The sequence below is a fragment of the Oryctolagus cuniculus genome, chromosome 7, assembly GCF_051225735.1.
Source record: "Oryctolagus cuniculus isolate XC-2025 breed Fujian yellow rabbit chromosome 7, ASM5122573v1, whole genome shotgun sequence".
Taxonomy (NCBI): Eukaryota; Metazoa; Chordata; class Mammalia; order Lagomorpha; family Leporidae; genus Oryctolagus; species Oryctolagus cuniculus.
In genome coordinates this window covers 37798166-37812027 of record NC_142873.1, presented here as the reverse complement: position 1 = coordinate 37812027, position 13862 = coordinate 37798166, and the positions used below count along the sequence as shown (strand labels likewise).

Below are 13862 nucleotides of genomic sequence, written 5' to 3'. Positions count from 1 at the left end.
CAAGCAAAAGGGGAGCAGGAGCTGCATGGGCCGGGAATCGAACCCGGGCCTCCCGCGTGGCAGGCGAGAATTCTACCACTGAACCACCCATGCACCGTCGGCGGGCGCCGCCAGGAGCCGCCACAGGCCCGCAGGCTGATCACCACGAGCTGCTCCGTTGCAGCCGCTTTCCGTGGAGCAGGGCGACCACGCGCAAGCAGAAGGAGCTGCTCCACGCGCCTCTAGGGCCCAGGCTGCTTGGCAAGCTGCCTAGAGTTGAGGATGGGCGGAATGGTTGGCTGGGGTGGGGTTGGAGGGGGTGTGGTGTGGTGTGGTGTGGTGTGGTGGTGGTTGGCCTTGGATGGATGGGTGGGGTTTGGGAGGGAGACACACACACTCACACACACACACACACACGAGAGAGAGAGAGAGAGAGAGAGAGAGAGAGAGAGAGAGAGCGCGCGCTAGAGAGCAAGAGGCAGGCAGACAGAGAAAGAGAGAGAAGCACAGAGCTTCAGCTCCTGCTGGGTTGTTGTCTGCATCCCAGGGCACGGGGAAGGAGGGGCGCTGGAGCCCAGAGAGAGCCAGGATGCAGCCGGCCAGACCCGGCCCTCTGCCCAGGTCCCCGTCAGAGCAGGTGACTCGGGGCGGTCCCCGTGGTGGTGGGCTCGGGTGTGAGCCACGGCTGCAACAGGAGCACCGGCTGAAGGCGGGTGTGTGGCCGGCCGCCACGCTGGGTGGGGCGCGCCTGCCCATGGAGCCCCCCGCCCCGCCCCTGGGGAGGCGGTGGGTCGTGGAGCAGAGCCAACGTGTGCAGCTGGGTGACCGCAGGGCGCCTGGGCCTTCGGCCGGCCACCAACCACTGCCCCGGGTGGTTTTCCCGACTCGTGGCCTCTGTGCCTCCTGAGGCAGCTGTGCTGAGGCCGAGAGAGGCGGGAGCACGGGGTCAGCCAAGGGCTCCGAGGAGCAGGATCCCGGGCAGCGCGCTGTCCCGAGCAGGCAGACAGGCTGGCAGGCGGGAGGCGGGAGGCGGGAGGCGGGAGTGCGCAGCGAGGGCGAGGAGGTGGGACGCGGCCGAAGTGCGCTGCTCTCGGTGGGCTGGCTGCAGACAGGTGTTTAGGGGACGCTCGGGAGGACTCTGGGCGGGCCGCCCGTCGGTTCAGCGCTCTGGGGCTGGCAGGAGGCGGGGAGAGGTGGAGGAGATCTGGGGACTGGGGCTGGGAGGCGGAGGGCCGTGAATGTGCGGAAGGTAGCGGCAGAGGGTGGCGGCAGAGGAGCGGAGGAGCCAGGAAGACTCGGAGGCAGGTGGGTCCCGAGAAGCGGTGTGGTGGGGAGAGGTGGGCGGGAGTGCCTGCGCGCTGGCCAGTTGGAGCGTGGTCCCTGTGGCGAGTGCCACGTGTGGGCCGGCAAGGCGGGGTCTCGCTCGCGACGGCTGGAGAGGCGGAGCGGCGAGCGGCGTGTTGCACGACGGGCGCGAGGCTGGCCCGGGCGTGCCAAAAAGGCGTGCTTGTCAGGAGTGGGATTCGAACCCACGCCTCCAGGGGAGACTGCGACCTGAACGCAGCGCCTTAGACCGCTCGGCCATCCTGACGGCGGGCCGGGTGGCGCGGCCGTTCCCTTGGCTGGGGGAGCGCGCCAGGGACTGCGGCCTTGGTCCGTCGCGCCGCCTGGGCCCTGGGCTGCGGGGCCAGGGCGCAGGCCGCCGGGCGCGCGGGGCGCGCGGGGCGCGCGGGGCGCGCGGTTCCCGGGGCAGCTCCGCGCGGTTCCCGGGGCTTGCAGGGCGCCGCTGCCCGGTTCTGGAGGCCGCACGGGGCACCCGGCAGCACCCCCCGGGACGCATCCCAGACGGGCCGCCCGCTCCTTCCAGTTCGCAGCGCTACCCCCTGCCCCCGTTGTGCCCCGCCCAGCGGGTCGTCGTGGTCTTCCTCCTCCTCCTCCTCCTCTCCCTCTGGGTTTTCCTGGGGGTGCTCTTCCTCCTCTTCCTCGCTGTGCCCCTCCGCTGGCTCTTCTCCCCTCTCCTCTTGCTGCTGCTGCTGCTGCTGCTGCTGCTGCTGCTCTTCCTCATCTTCATCCTCCTCCCTGGCTTCCCCTGGGTCCTCCGGTTGGTTGGCTCTATGCTCCTGGAAGCTAGCATGTTGTGGTCCCGGGCCGGGGAGTCCACGTGGGGCTGAAGGCACTAGGTTGCGGGGACCGGGGACTGGGGACTGGGGACGGGTGGCGGTTGGCCCTGGAGCCGGTGTGTGGGCGGTGGAGGGCAGGGGTCGGGTGCGGGCGGGCGGGCGGGCGGACGCAGAGGGGTCGAGGGGACCCGAGGGTGGCCGCCGCCGTCCTCGTTAGTATAGTGGTGAGTATCCCCGCCTGTCACGCGGGAGACCGGGGTTCGATTCCCCGACGGGGAGGCAAGCCGCCCTTTTTGGCCAGGCCCCGCACGCCGGCCCCCGCACGCGGAGCACCAGGGACCGTGTGGCCTGCGGGCCCCGGACACGCACCCGTGTTGGGCGCACAGGGCGCGGCGCGGTGCGGCGCGCGCGAGGAGTTTTCGCTCGCCCACGGTCGGTCGCCACCGACCGACAGGGCTTGGTGCGCTAGGTGCGCTAGGTGCGCTGGGTGCGCTAGGTGCGCTGGGTGAGGGGGCGCGGACGAGCCGGGGAGCGAGCCTGCGGGTGCGGTCGGTCGCCTGGCCGTCGGACCTCTGGTGCACAAGAGCTTGGACGAGCCAGCTGAGGGCGGACGCGGACACGGACGCGCGCGCCGCCGGGGCTCCGCTGGATCCGGAGGCCGGTTCCCAGGAGTAAGGAGACCGGGAGGCGCTGGGCGGAGGCGGGCGCGTGCGCAGACGGAGAAGCGGCTGGCGTGCGTGTGGATGCGCGAGGGCGCGCGCGTGGATCGGGCAGGCGTGCTGGGCTTGGCCGGCGGGGCGCCGGGCGGCCTTGGGGTGGCAGCGGGGAAGTGCGGGCGAGGCGCGCCGTCGGGGCACGGGGGCGGCGGGGCGCTCCGGGCAAGCCGGGCGGCGCGTGGCCAGGCCGGCCTCGGCGGGAGGCGTTGGTGGTATAGTGGTGAGCATAGCTGCCTTCCAAGCAGTTGACCCGGGTTCGATTCCCGGCCAACGCAGCGCGCCCACCTTTTGGCAGAGGCGGTGGTCGTGGCGCGCGCCCGGCCGCCCAGGTGGGGCGGACTCGGCTGAGCGCGGCGGGGCAGGGCGTGCGCGGGGGCCAGGAGACGGAGGCGCGCCGTGTGTTTTTTTGAGGTCAGGGCGGATGGCGGTCGGGGGCCCGTCGGCCGGCCCGGGCAGGACAGCCGGGGGTTGGCCGTGGAAGTAGCGCGGCAGGCCAGGCGCTGCTGCTGCTGCTGCTGCTGCTGCTGTTGCCGCTGCTGCCGCCCATTGGCACCCAGGCGCCTGCTGCAGCAGGCAGAGGCCCAGGCCAGACGCGCAGCCCGACGCTCCCTGGTGGTCTAGTGGTTAGGATTCGGCGCTCTCACCGCCGCGGCCCGGGTTCGATTCCCGGTCAGGGAAGCCTTTCTTCTTCCTCGGAGGGCCGGCGTGTGTGCTCTGCCTCCCGCAGTACAGCCCGCCCACTTTTGCACAACCACGCAGCCAACTGCTTGTGCAATGGGGCAACGCACACTGCGCCCCAGCCCCGGCCCCGGCCCAAGCTCTGTGCCTCTGCCTCCGCGGCCGCCCTCAGCTGCTGTCCTTTTCGCCAGCTGCGCCACCTCAGGACCTTCGGCCGCTCCCCACCTCCAGGCTGCTCGCTGTCCCCCTGCTCCCGCGCCTCCCCTGCCAGCCTTTCTGCGACACTCCTGGGCAGCCGGAACACCCCCAACCCAGACGTGGGCACGCGCGCACCAACACACAGCCACCCGCACACCCAGGATGCCACAATTCCGGAACAGCCGCACCCCACTCCACACACAGGGACCGGTGCCTGCACGCACTCGGCCTCACGTCCTCACTCACGACATCACCGCCGCCGGCACCACGCACAGGAACGCGTGTGCTTCTGCGTGCGCGCGCACACACACACACACACACACACAGACACACACACACACAGAGAGACACAGAGGGCACGCCTTCTCTCCCTGCCCGTTGGGCCAGGTGCCAGGTGCCGCGTGCCATGGCCTCCGTGGGTCTGAGAGTCACCAAGCAGCCCAGGGTGCAGTTGCTTTGGTTTTCCCACCGTGAGCCGATCCAGGCTCCCAGGTGGGCTCGGGGCTTGAACACGTGGGAGCTGTCCCAGAGGGGCCCTGCACTTGGCACCCCTCCCCGCCTCCACCCCCCAGGATGCAGGATGCAGGATGCAGGATGCAGGATGCAGATGCGAGACCAGCAGGCTGGAGAGGGCCGGCAAGCTGGAGCCCTGGGCAATGCCGGCGGCTGGCCATCGGTGAGGGAGCCTCCTCCTCCGGGAGGAGGTGGGAGAGGGCTTGCGGACAGCCCGAGAGCCGAGATGACAGCCAGCCAGTGTGTGGGGACAAGGTGGAGGAGAGGGGAGCGGCATACGCTGGCGTTTCACCGTGGGCTCTCTCCGCACGGGAGGGAACCGACCCTCCCGGTCCCCGTCGCGGGCCACGCCACCACGGATTTGGTAGCACGTTCCAATCCCCGCCTCATCTCTGAGCTCGCGCTCTCTGCGTCCCGATTGACGCCTCGATCCCTGCATGCGGTTCTCCGCCCTACTCTGTGCCGGCTCGGCCCTCGTCAAGTAGCGGCTCCGGCTCCTTGTGCCCACACAGGACCTCCAGGGCAAGGGCGGAGCTGCCCAGCCGCTTAGGGCAGGTCTCGGGGGCGACAGGTCGACGGGACTCAGAGGGCAGCGTCTCAGGCGTGGAGCCTCCCGTGCAGTGGGTTGGGAGGGGCCCGGCCCTGGGCACTGGGGGCGGTGTGTGGGGCGCGTGGCAGGGCTGGAGTCGGGTGTCCGTTCTGGAGGCTGGCATCCCAAGCAGCCTAGGGCCAGGGCGTGAGCCCCCAACGGGGGCCGGCATCTGTCCAGCAGCCGGAAGGCGGGAGGAGTCGTGGAAGGGTGCTAGGGCCAGCCGCGCGTTGGCGATGGTTGGTTGTGAGAGCAGGGTGTGGGGAGGCGAAGCGGCGGGGCTTGGCGGCTCAGTGGCCGGCCGGCAGAGCGGCGAGGTCGGAAGTGCAGCGCGTGGGCCCGAAGTGGGTATCAGGAGAGGCAGAGGCTAGGAAGGAGGCAGGGGTGCGAGGGCTGAGGCACTGGCGCTGGGCTAGGCGGGGTTCGGCGGCCAGGGGGGCTGGGGAGCGCGTGTGCCAAGAGTGCTGGTGCAAGGCTGGCCAGAGAGGAGCCCGAGGGAGCGGCTTGCGCAGAGGCACTGCTGGGGCTGCCCAAGCAAAAGGGGAGCAGGAGCTGCATGGGCCGGGAATCGAACCCGGGCCTCCCGCGTGGCAGGCGAGAATTCGACCACTGAACCACCCATGCACCGTCGGCGGGCGCCGCCAGGAGCCGCCACAGGCCCGCAGGCTGATCACCACGAGCTGCTCCGTTGCAGCCGCTTTCCGTGGAGCAGGGCGACCACGCGCAAGCAGAAGGAGCTGCTCCACGCGCCTCTAGGGCCCAGGCTGCTTGGCAAGCTGCCTAGAGTTGAGGATGGGCGGAATGGTTGGCTGGGGTGGGGTTGGAGGGGGTGTGGTGTGGTGTGGTGTGGTGGTGGTTGGCCTTGGATGGATGGGTGGGGTTTGGGAGGGAGACACACACACTCACACACACACACACACACACGAGAGAGAGAGAGAGAGAGAGAGAGAGAGAGAGCGCTAGAGAGCAAGAGGCAGGCAGACAGAGAAAGAGAGAGAAGCACAGAGCTTCAGCTCCTGCTGGGTTGTTGTCTGCATCCCAGGGCACGGGGAAGGAGGGGCGCTGGAGCCCAGAGAGAGCCAGGATGCAGCCGGCCAGACCCGGCCCTCTGCCCAGGTCCCCGTCAGAGCAGGTGACTCGGGGCGGTCCCCGTGGTGGTGGGCTCGGGTGTGAGCCACGGCTGCAACAGGAGCACCGGCTGAAGGCGGGTGTGTGGCCGGCCGCCACGCTGGGTGGGGCGCGCCTGCCCATGGAGCCCCCCGCCCCGCCCCTGGGGAGGCGGTGGGTCGTGGAGCAGAGCCAACGTGTGCAGCTGGGTGACCGCAGGGCGCCTGGGCCTTTGGCCGGCCACCAACCACTGCCCCGGGTGGTTTTCCCGACTCGTGGCCTCTGTGCCTCCTGCGGCAGCTGTGCTGAGGCCGAGAGAGGCGGGAGCACGGGGTCAGCCAAGGGCTCCGAGGAGCAGGATCCCGGGCAGCGCGCTGTCCCGAGCAGGCAGACAGGCTGGCAGGCGGGAGGCGGGAGGCGGGAGGCGGGAGTGCGCAGCGAGGGCGAGGAGGTGGGACGCGGCCGAAGTGCGCTGCTCTCGGTGGGCTGGCTGCAGACAGGTGTTTAGGGGACGCTCGGGAGGACTCTGGGCGGGCCGCCCGTCGGTTCAGCGCTCTGGGGCTGGCAGGTGGCGGGGAGAGGTGGAGGAGATCTGGGGACTGGGGCTGGGAGGCGGAGGGCCGTGAATGTGCGGAAGGTAGCGGCAGAGGGTGGCGGCAGAGGAGCGGAGGAGCCAGGAAGACTCGGAGGCAGGTGGGTCGAGAAGCGGTGTGGTGGGGAGAGGTGGGCGGGAGTGCCTGCGCGCTGGCCAGTTGGAGCGTGGTCCCTGTGGCGAGTGCCACGTGTGGGCCGGCAAGGCGGGGTCTCGCTCGCGACGGCTGGAGAGGCGGAGCGGCGAGCGGCGTGTTGCACGACGGGCGCGAGGCTGGCCCGGGCGTGCCAAAAAGGCGTGCTTGTCAGGAGTGGGATTCGAACCCACGCCTCCAGGGGAGACTGCGACCTGAACGCAGCGCCTTAGACCGCTCGGCCATCCTGACGGCGGGCCGGGTGGCGCGGCCGTTCCCTTGGCTGGGGGAGCGCGCCAGGGACTGCGGCCTTGGTCCGTCGCGCCGCCTGGGCCCTGGGCTGCGGGGCCAGGGCGCAGGCCGCCGGGCGCGCGGGGCGCGCGGGGCGCGCGGTTCCCGGGGCAGCTCCGCGCGGTTCCCGGGGCTTGCAGGGCGCCGCTGCCCGGTTCTGGAGGCCGCACGGGGCACCCGGCAGCACCCCGGGACGCATCCCAGACGGGCCGCCCGCTCCTTCCAGTTCGCAGCGCTACCCCCCGCCCCCGTTGTGCCCCGCCCAGCGGGTCGTCGTGGTCTTCCTCCTCCTCCTCCTCTCCCTCTGGGTTTTCCTGGGGGTGCTCTTCCTCCTCTTCCTCGCTGTGCCCCTCCGCTGGCTCTTCTCCCCTCTCCTCTTGCTGCTGCTGCTGCTGCTGCTGCTGCTGCTCTTCCTCATCTTCATCCTCCTCCCTGGCTTCCCCTGGGTCCTCCGGTTGGTTGGCTCTATGCTCCTGGAAGCTAGCATGTTGTGGTCCCGGGCCGGGGAGTCCACGTGGGGCGAAGGCACTAGGTTGCGGGGACCGGGGACTGGGGACGGGTGGCGGTTGGCCCTGGAGCCGGTGTGTGGGCGGTGGAGGGCAGGGGGCGGGTGCGGGCGGGCGGGCGGGCGCAGAGGGGTCGAGGGGACCCGAGGGTGGCCGCCGCCGTCCTCGTTAGTATAGTGGTGAGTATCCCCGCCTGTCACGCGGGAGACCGGGGTTCGATTCCCCGACGGGGAGGCAAGCCGCCCTTTTTGGCCAGGCCCCGCACGCCGGCCCCCGCACGCGGAGCACCAGGGACCGTGTGGCCTGCGGGCCCCGGACACGCACCCGTGTTGGGCGCACAGGGCGCGGCGCGCGCGAGGAGTTTTCGCTCGCCCACGGTCGGTCGCGACCGACCGACAGGGCTTGGTGCGCTTGGTGCGCTTGGTGCGCTTGGTGCGCTTGGTGCGCTTGGTGCGCTAGGTGCGCTAGGTGCGCTAGGTGCGCTGGGTGAGGGGGCGCGGACGAGCCGGGGAGCGAGCCTGCGGGTGCGGTCGGTCGCCTGGCCGTCGGACCTCTGGTGCACGAGGGCTTGGACGAGCCAGCTGAGGGCGGACGCGGAGACGGATACGGATACGGACGCGCGCGCCGCCGGGGCTCCGCTGGATCCGGAGGCCGGGGCCCAGGAGTAAGGAGACCTGGAGCCGCTGGGCGGAGGCGGGCGCGTGCGCAGACGGAGAAGCGGCTGGCGTGCGTGTGGATGCGCGAGGGCGCGCGCGTGGATCGGGCAGGCGTGCTGGGCTTGGCCGGCGGGGCGCCGGGCGGCCTTGGGGTGGCAGCGGGGACGTGCGGGCGAGGCGCGCCGTCGGGGCACGGGGGCGGCGGGGCGCTCCGGGCAAGCCGGGCGGCGCGTGGCCAGGCCGGCCTCGGCGGGAGGCGTTGGTGGTATAGTGGTGAGCATAGCTGCCTTCCAAGCAGTTGACCCGGGTTCGATTCCCGGCCAACGCAGCGCGCCCACCTTTTGGCAGAGGCGGTGGTCGTGGCGCGCGCCCGGCGGCCCAGGTGGGGCGGACTTGGCTGAGCGCGGCGGGGCAGGGCGTGCGCGGGGGCCAGGAGACGGAGGCGCGCCCTGTGTTTTTTTGAGGTCAGGGCGGATGGCGGGCGGGGGCCCGTCGGCCGGCCCGGGCAGGACAGCCGGGGGTTGGCCGTGGAAGTAGCGCGGCAGGCCAGGCGCTGCTGCTGCTGCTGCTGCTGCTGCTGCTGCCGCCCATTGGCACCCAGGCGCCGGCTGCAGCAGGCAGAGGCCCAGGCCAGACGCGCAGCCCGACGCTCCCTGGTGGTCTAGTGGTTAGGATTCGGCGCTCTCACCGCCGCGGCCCGGGTTCGATTCCCGGTCAGGGAAGCCTTTCTTCTTCCTCGGAGGGCTGGCGTGTGTGCTCTGCCTCCCGCAGTACAGCCCGCCCACTTTTGCACAACCACGCAGCCAACTGCTTGTGCAATGGGGCAACGCACACTGCGCCCCAGCCCCGGCCCCGGCCCAAGCTCTGTGCCTCTGCCTCCGCGGCCGCCCTCAGCTGCTGTCCTTTTCGCCAGCTGCGCCACCTCAGGACCTTCGGCCGCTCCCCACCTCCAGGCTGCTCGCTGTCCCCCTGCTCCCGCGCCTCCCCTGCCAGCCTTTCTGCGACACTCCTGGGCAGCCGGAACACCCCCAACCCAGACGTGGGCACGCGCGCACCAACACACATCCACCCGCACACCCAGGATGCCACAATTCCGGAACAGCCGCACCCCACTCCACACACAGGGACCGGTGCCTGCACGCACTCGGCCTCACGTCCTCACTCACGACATCACCGCCGCCGGCACCACGCACAGGAACGCGTGTGCTTCTGCGTGTGCGCGCGCGCACACACACTCAAACACACAGACACACACACACAGAGACACAGAGGGCACGCCTTCTCTCCCTGCCCGTTGGGCCAGGTGCCAGGTGCCGCGTGCCATGGCCTCCGTGGGTCTGAGAGTCACCAAGCAGCCCAGGGTGCAGTTGCTTTGGTTTTCCCACCGTGAGCCGATCCAGGCTCCCAGGTGGGCTCGGGGCTTGAACACGTGGGAGCTGTCCCAGAGGGGCCCTGCACTTGGCACCCCTCCCCGCCTCCACCCCCCAGGATGCAGGATGCAGGATGCAGGATGCAGATGCGAGACCAGCAGGCTGGAGAGGGCCGGCAAGCTGGAGCCCTGGGCAATGCCGGCGGCTGGCCATAGGTGAGGGAGCCTCCTCCTCCGGGAGGAGGTGGGAGAGGGCTTGCGGACAGCCCGAGAGCCGAGATGACAGCCAGCCAGTGTGTGGGGACAAGGTGGAGGAGAGGGGAGCGGCATACGCTGGCGTTTCACCGTGGGCTCTCTCCGCACGGGAGGGAACCGACCCTCCCGGTCCCCGTCGCGGGCCACGCCACCACGGATTTGGTAGCACGTTCCAATCCCCGCCTCATCTCTGAGCTCGCGCTCTCTGCGTCCCGATTGACGCCTCGATCCCTGCATGCGGTTCTCCGCCCTACTCTGTGCCGGCTCGGCCCTCGTCAAGTAGCGGCTCCGGCTCCTTGTGCCCACACAGGACCTCCAGGGCAAGGGCGGAGCTGCCCAGCCGCTTAGGGCAGGTCTCGGGGGCGACAGGTCGAGGGGACTCAGAGGGCAGCGTCTCAGGCGTGGAGCCTCCCGTGCAGTGGGTTGGGAGGGGCCCGGCCCTGGGCACTGGGGGCGGTGTGTGGGGCACGTGGCAGGGCTGGAGTCGGGTGTCCGTTCTGGAGGCTGGCATCCCAAGCAGCCTAGGGCCAGGGCGTGAGCCCCCAACGGGGGCCGGCATCAGTCCAGCAGCCGGAAGGCGGGAGGAGTCGTGGAAGGGTGCTAGGGCCAGCCGCGCGTTGGCGATGGTTGGTTGTGAGAGCAGGGTGTGGGGAGACGAAGCGGCGGGGCTTGGCGGCTCAGTGGCCGGCCGGCAGAGCGGCGAGGTCGGAAGTGCAGCGCGTGGGCCCGAAGTGGGTATCAGGAGAGGCAGAGGCTAGGAAGGAGGCAGGGGTGCGAGGGCTGAAGCACTGGGCTAGGCGGGGTTCGGCGGCCAGGGGGGCTGGGGAGCGCGTGTGCCAAGAGTGCTGGTGCAAGGCTGGCCAGAGAGGAGCCCGAGGGAGCGGCTTGCGCAGAGGCACTGCTGGGGCTGCCCAAGCAAAAGGGGAGCAGGAGCTGCATGGGCCGGGAATCGAACCCGGGCCTCCCGCGTGGCAGGCGAGAATTCTACCACTGAACCACCCATGCACCGTCGGCGGGCGCCGCCAGGAGCCGCCACAGGCCCGCAGGCTGATCACCACGAGCTGCTCCGTTGCAGCCGCTTTCCGTGGAGCAGGGCGACCACGCGCAAGCAGAAGGAGCTGCTCCACGCGCCTCTAGGGCCCAGGCTGCTTGGCAAGCTGCCTAGAGTTGAGGATGGGCGGAATGGTTGGCTGGGGTGGGGTTGGAGGGGGTGTGGTGTGGTGTGGTGTGGTGGTGGTTGGCCTTGGATGGATGGGTGGGTGGGGTTTGGGAGGGACACACACACACACACACACACACACACACACGAGACAGAGAGAGAGAGAGAGAGAGAGAGAGAGCGAGCTAGAGAGCAAGAGGCAGGCAGACAGAGAAAGAGAGAGAAGCACAGAGCTTCAGCTCCTGCTGGGTTGTTGTCTGCATCCCAGGGCACGGGGAAGGAGGGGCGCTGGAGCCCAGAGAGAGCCAGGATGCAGCCGGCCAGACCCGGCCTTCTGCCCAGGTCCCCGTCAGAGCAGGTGACTCGGGGCGGTCCCCGTGGTGGTGGGCTCGGGTGTGAGCCACGGCTGCAACAGGAGCACCGGCTGAAGGCGGGTGTGTGGCCGGCCGCCACGCTGGGTGGGGCGCGCCTGCCCATGGAGCCCCCCGCCCCGCCCCTGGGGAGGCGGTGGGTCGTGGAGCAGAGCCAACGTGTGCAGCTGGGTGACCGCAGGGCGCCTGGGCCTTCGGCCGGCCACCAACCACTGCCCCGGGTGGTTTTCCCGACTCGTGGCCTCTGTGCCTCCTGCGGCAGCTGTGCTGAGGCCGAGAGAGGCGGGAGCACGGGGTCAGCCAAGGGCTCCGAGGAGCAGGATCCCGGGCAGCGCGCTGTCCCGAGCAGGCAGACAGGCTGGCAGGCGGGAGGCGGGAGGCGGGAGGCGGGAGGCGGGAGTGCGCAGCGAGGGCGAGGAGGTGGGACGCGGCCGAAGTGCGCTGCTCTCGGTGGGCTGGCTGCAGACAGGTGTTTAGGGGACGCTCGGGAGGACTCTGGGCGGGCCGCCCGTCGGTTCAGCGCTCTGGGGCTGGCAGGAGGCGGGGAGAGGTGGAGGAGATCTGGGGACTGGGGCTGGGAGGCGGAGGGCCGTGAATGTGCGGAAGGTAGCGGCAGAGGGTGGCGGCAGAGGAGCGGAGGAGCCAGGAAGACTCGGAGGCAGGTGGGTCCCGAGAAGCGGTGTGGTGGGGAGAGGTGGGCGGGAGTGCCTGCGCGCTGGCCAGTTGGAGCGGGGTCCCTGTGGCGAGTCCCACGTGTGGGCCGGCAAGGCGGGGTCTCGCTCGCGACGGCTGGAGAGGCGGAGCGGCGAGCGGCGTGTTGCACGACGGGCGCGAGGCTGGCCCGGGCGTGCCAAAAAGGCGTGCTTGTCAGGAGTGGGATTCGAACCCACGCCTCCAGGGGAGACTGCGACCTGAACGCAGCGCCTTAGACCGCTCGGCCATCCTGACGGCGGGCCGGGTGGCGCGGCCGTTCCCTTGGCTGGGGGAGCGCGCCAGGGACTGCGGCCTTGGTCCGTCGCGCCGCCTGGGCCCTGGGCTGCGGGGCCAGGGCGCAGGCCGCCGGGCGCGCGGGGCGCGCGGGGCGCGCGGTTCCCGGGGCAGCTCCGCGCGGTTCCCGGGGCTTGCAGGGCGCCGCTGCCCGGTTCTGGAGGCCGCACGGGGCACCCGGCAGCACCCCGGGACGCATCCCAGACGGGCCGCCCGCTCCTTCCAGTTCGCAGCGCTACCCCCCGCCCCCGTTGTGCCCCGCCCAGCGGGTCGTCGTGGTCTTCCTCCTCCTCCTCCTCTCCCTCTGGGTTTTCCTGGGGGTGCTCTTCCTCCTCTTCCTCGCTGTGCCCCTCCGCTGGCTCTTCTCCCCTCTCCTCTTGCTGCTGCTGCTGCTGCTGCTGCTGCTGCTCTTCCTCATCTTCATCCTCCTCCCTGGCTTCCCCTGGGTCCTCCGGTTGGTTGGCTCTATGCTCCTGGAAGCTAGCATGTTGTGGTCCCGGGCCGGGGAGTCCACGTGGGGCGAAGGCACTAGGTTGCGGGGACCGGGGACTGGGGACGGGTGGCGGTTGGCCCTGGAGCCGGTGTGTGGGCGGTGGAGGGCAGGGGGCGGGTGCGGGCGGGCGGGCGGGCGCAGAGGGGTCGAGGGGACCCGAGGGTGGCCGCCGCCGTCCTCGTTAGTATAGTGGTGAGTATCCCCGCCTGTCACGCGGGAGACCGGGGTTCGATTCCCCGACGGGGAGGCAAGCCGCCCTTTTTGGCCAGGCCCCGCACGCCGGCCCCCGCACGCGGAGCACCAGGGACCGTGTGGCCTGCGGGCCCCGGACACGCACCCGTGTTGGGCGCACAGGGCGCGGCGCGCGCGAGGAGTTTTCGCTCGCCCACGGTCGGTCGCGACCGACCGACAGGGCTTGGTGCGCTTGGTGCGCTTGGTGCGCTTGGTGCGCTTGGTGCGCTTGGTGCGCTAGGTGCGCTAGGTGCGCTAGGTGCGCTGGGTGAGGGGGCGCGGACGAGCCGGGGAGCGAGCCTGCGGGTGCGGTCGGTCGCCTGGCCGTCGGACCTCTGGTGCACGAGGGCTTGGACGAGCCAGCTGAGGGCGGACGCGGAGACGGATACGGATACGGACGCGCGCGCCGCCGGGGCTCCGCTGGATCCGGAGGCCGGGGCCCAGGAGTAAGGAGACCTGGAGCCGCTGGGCGGAGGCGGGCGCGTGCGCAGACGGAGAAGCGGCTGGCGTGCGTGTGGATGCGCGAGGGCGCGCGCGTGGATCGGGCAGGCGTGCTGGGCTTGGCCGGCGGGGCGCCGGGCGGCCTTGGGGTGGCAGCGGGGACGTGCGGGCGAGGCGCGCCGTCGGGGCACGGGGGCGGCGGGGCGCTCCGGGCAAGCCGGGCGGCGCGTGGCCAGGCCGGCCTCGGCGGGAGGCGTTGGTGGTATAGTGGTGAGCATAGCTGCCTTCCAAGCAGTTGACCCGGGTTCGATTCCCGGCCAACGCAGCGCGCCCACCTTTTGGCAGAGGCGGTGGTCGTGGCGCGCGCCCGGCGGCCCAGGTGGGGCGGACTTGGCTGAGCGCGGCGGGGCAGGGCGTGCGCGGGGGCCAGGAGACGGAGGCGCGCCCTGTGTTTTTTTGAGGTCAGGGCGGATGGCGG

The 13862-nt window shown here is 71.3% G+C and overlaps 8 non-coding genes across 8 annotated transcripts; all 8 read left to right on the top strand.

Moving 5' to 3' along the window:
• Positions 1–2306: 2306 nt before the first annotated feature.
• On the top strand, positions 2307–2378 carry TRNAD-GUC (transfer RNA aspartic acid (anticodon GUC)). Its single transcript has one exon. It is a non-coding gene; the product is annotated as a tRNA-Asp (tRNA).
• A 640-nt stretch (positions 2379–3018) lies between these two features.
• Positions 3019–3090, top strand: TRNAG-UCC (transfer RNA glycine (anticodon UCC)). The gene has a single exon. It is a non-coding gene; the product is annotated as a tRNA-Gly (tRNA).
• A 331-nt stretch (positions 3091–3421) lies between these two features.
• On the top strand, positions 3422–3493 carry TRNAE-CUC (transfer RNA glutamic acid (anticodon CUC)). Its single transcript has one exon. It is a non-coding gene; the product is annotated as a tRNA-Glu (tRNA).
• Positions 3494–7584: 4091 nt separating this feature from the next.
• TRNAD-GUC (transfer RNA aspartic acid (anticodon GUC)) lies at positions 7585–7656 on the top strand. The gene has a single exon. It is a non-coding gene; the product is annotated as a tRNA-Asp (tRNA).
• Positions 7657–8334: 678 nt separating this feature from the next.
• On the top strand, positions 8335–8406 carry TRNAG-UCC (transfer RNA glycine (anticodon UCC)). Its single transcript has one exon. It is a non-coding gene; the product is annotated as a tRNA-Gly (tRNA).
• A 322-nt stretch (positions 8407–8728) lies between these two features.
• TRNAE-CUC (transfer RNA glutamic acid (anticodon CUC)) lies at positions 8729–8800 on the top strand. Its single transcript has one exon. It is a non-coding gene; the product is annotated as a tRNA-Glu (tRNA).
• Positions 8801–12887: 4087 nt separating this feature from the next.
• On the top strand, positions 12888–12959 carry TRNAD-GUC (transfer RNA aspartic acid (anticodon GUC)). Its single transcript has one exon. It is a non-coding gene; the product is annotated as a tRNA-Asp (tRNA).
• Positions 12960–13637: 678 nt separating this feature from the next.
• Positions 13638–13709, top strand: TRNAG-UCC (transfer RNA glycine (anticodon UCC)). The gene has a single exon. It is a non-coding gene; the product is annotated as a tRNA-Gly (tRNA).
• Positions 13710–13862: the final 153 nt, after the last annotated feature.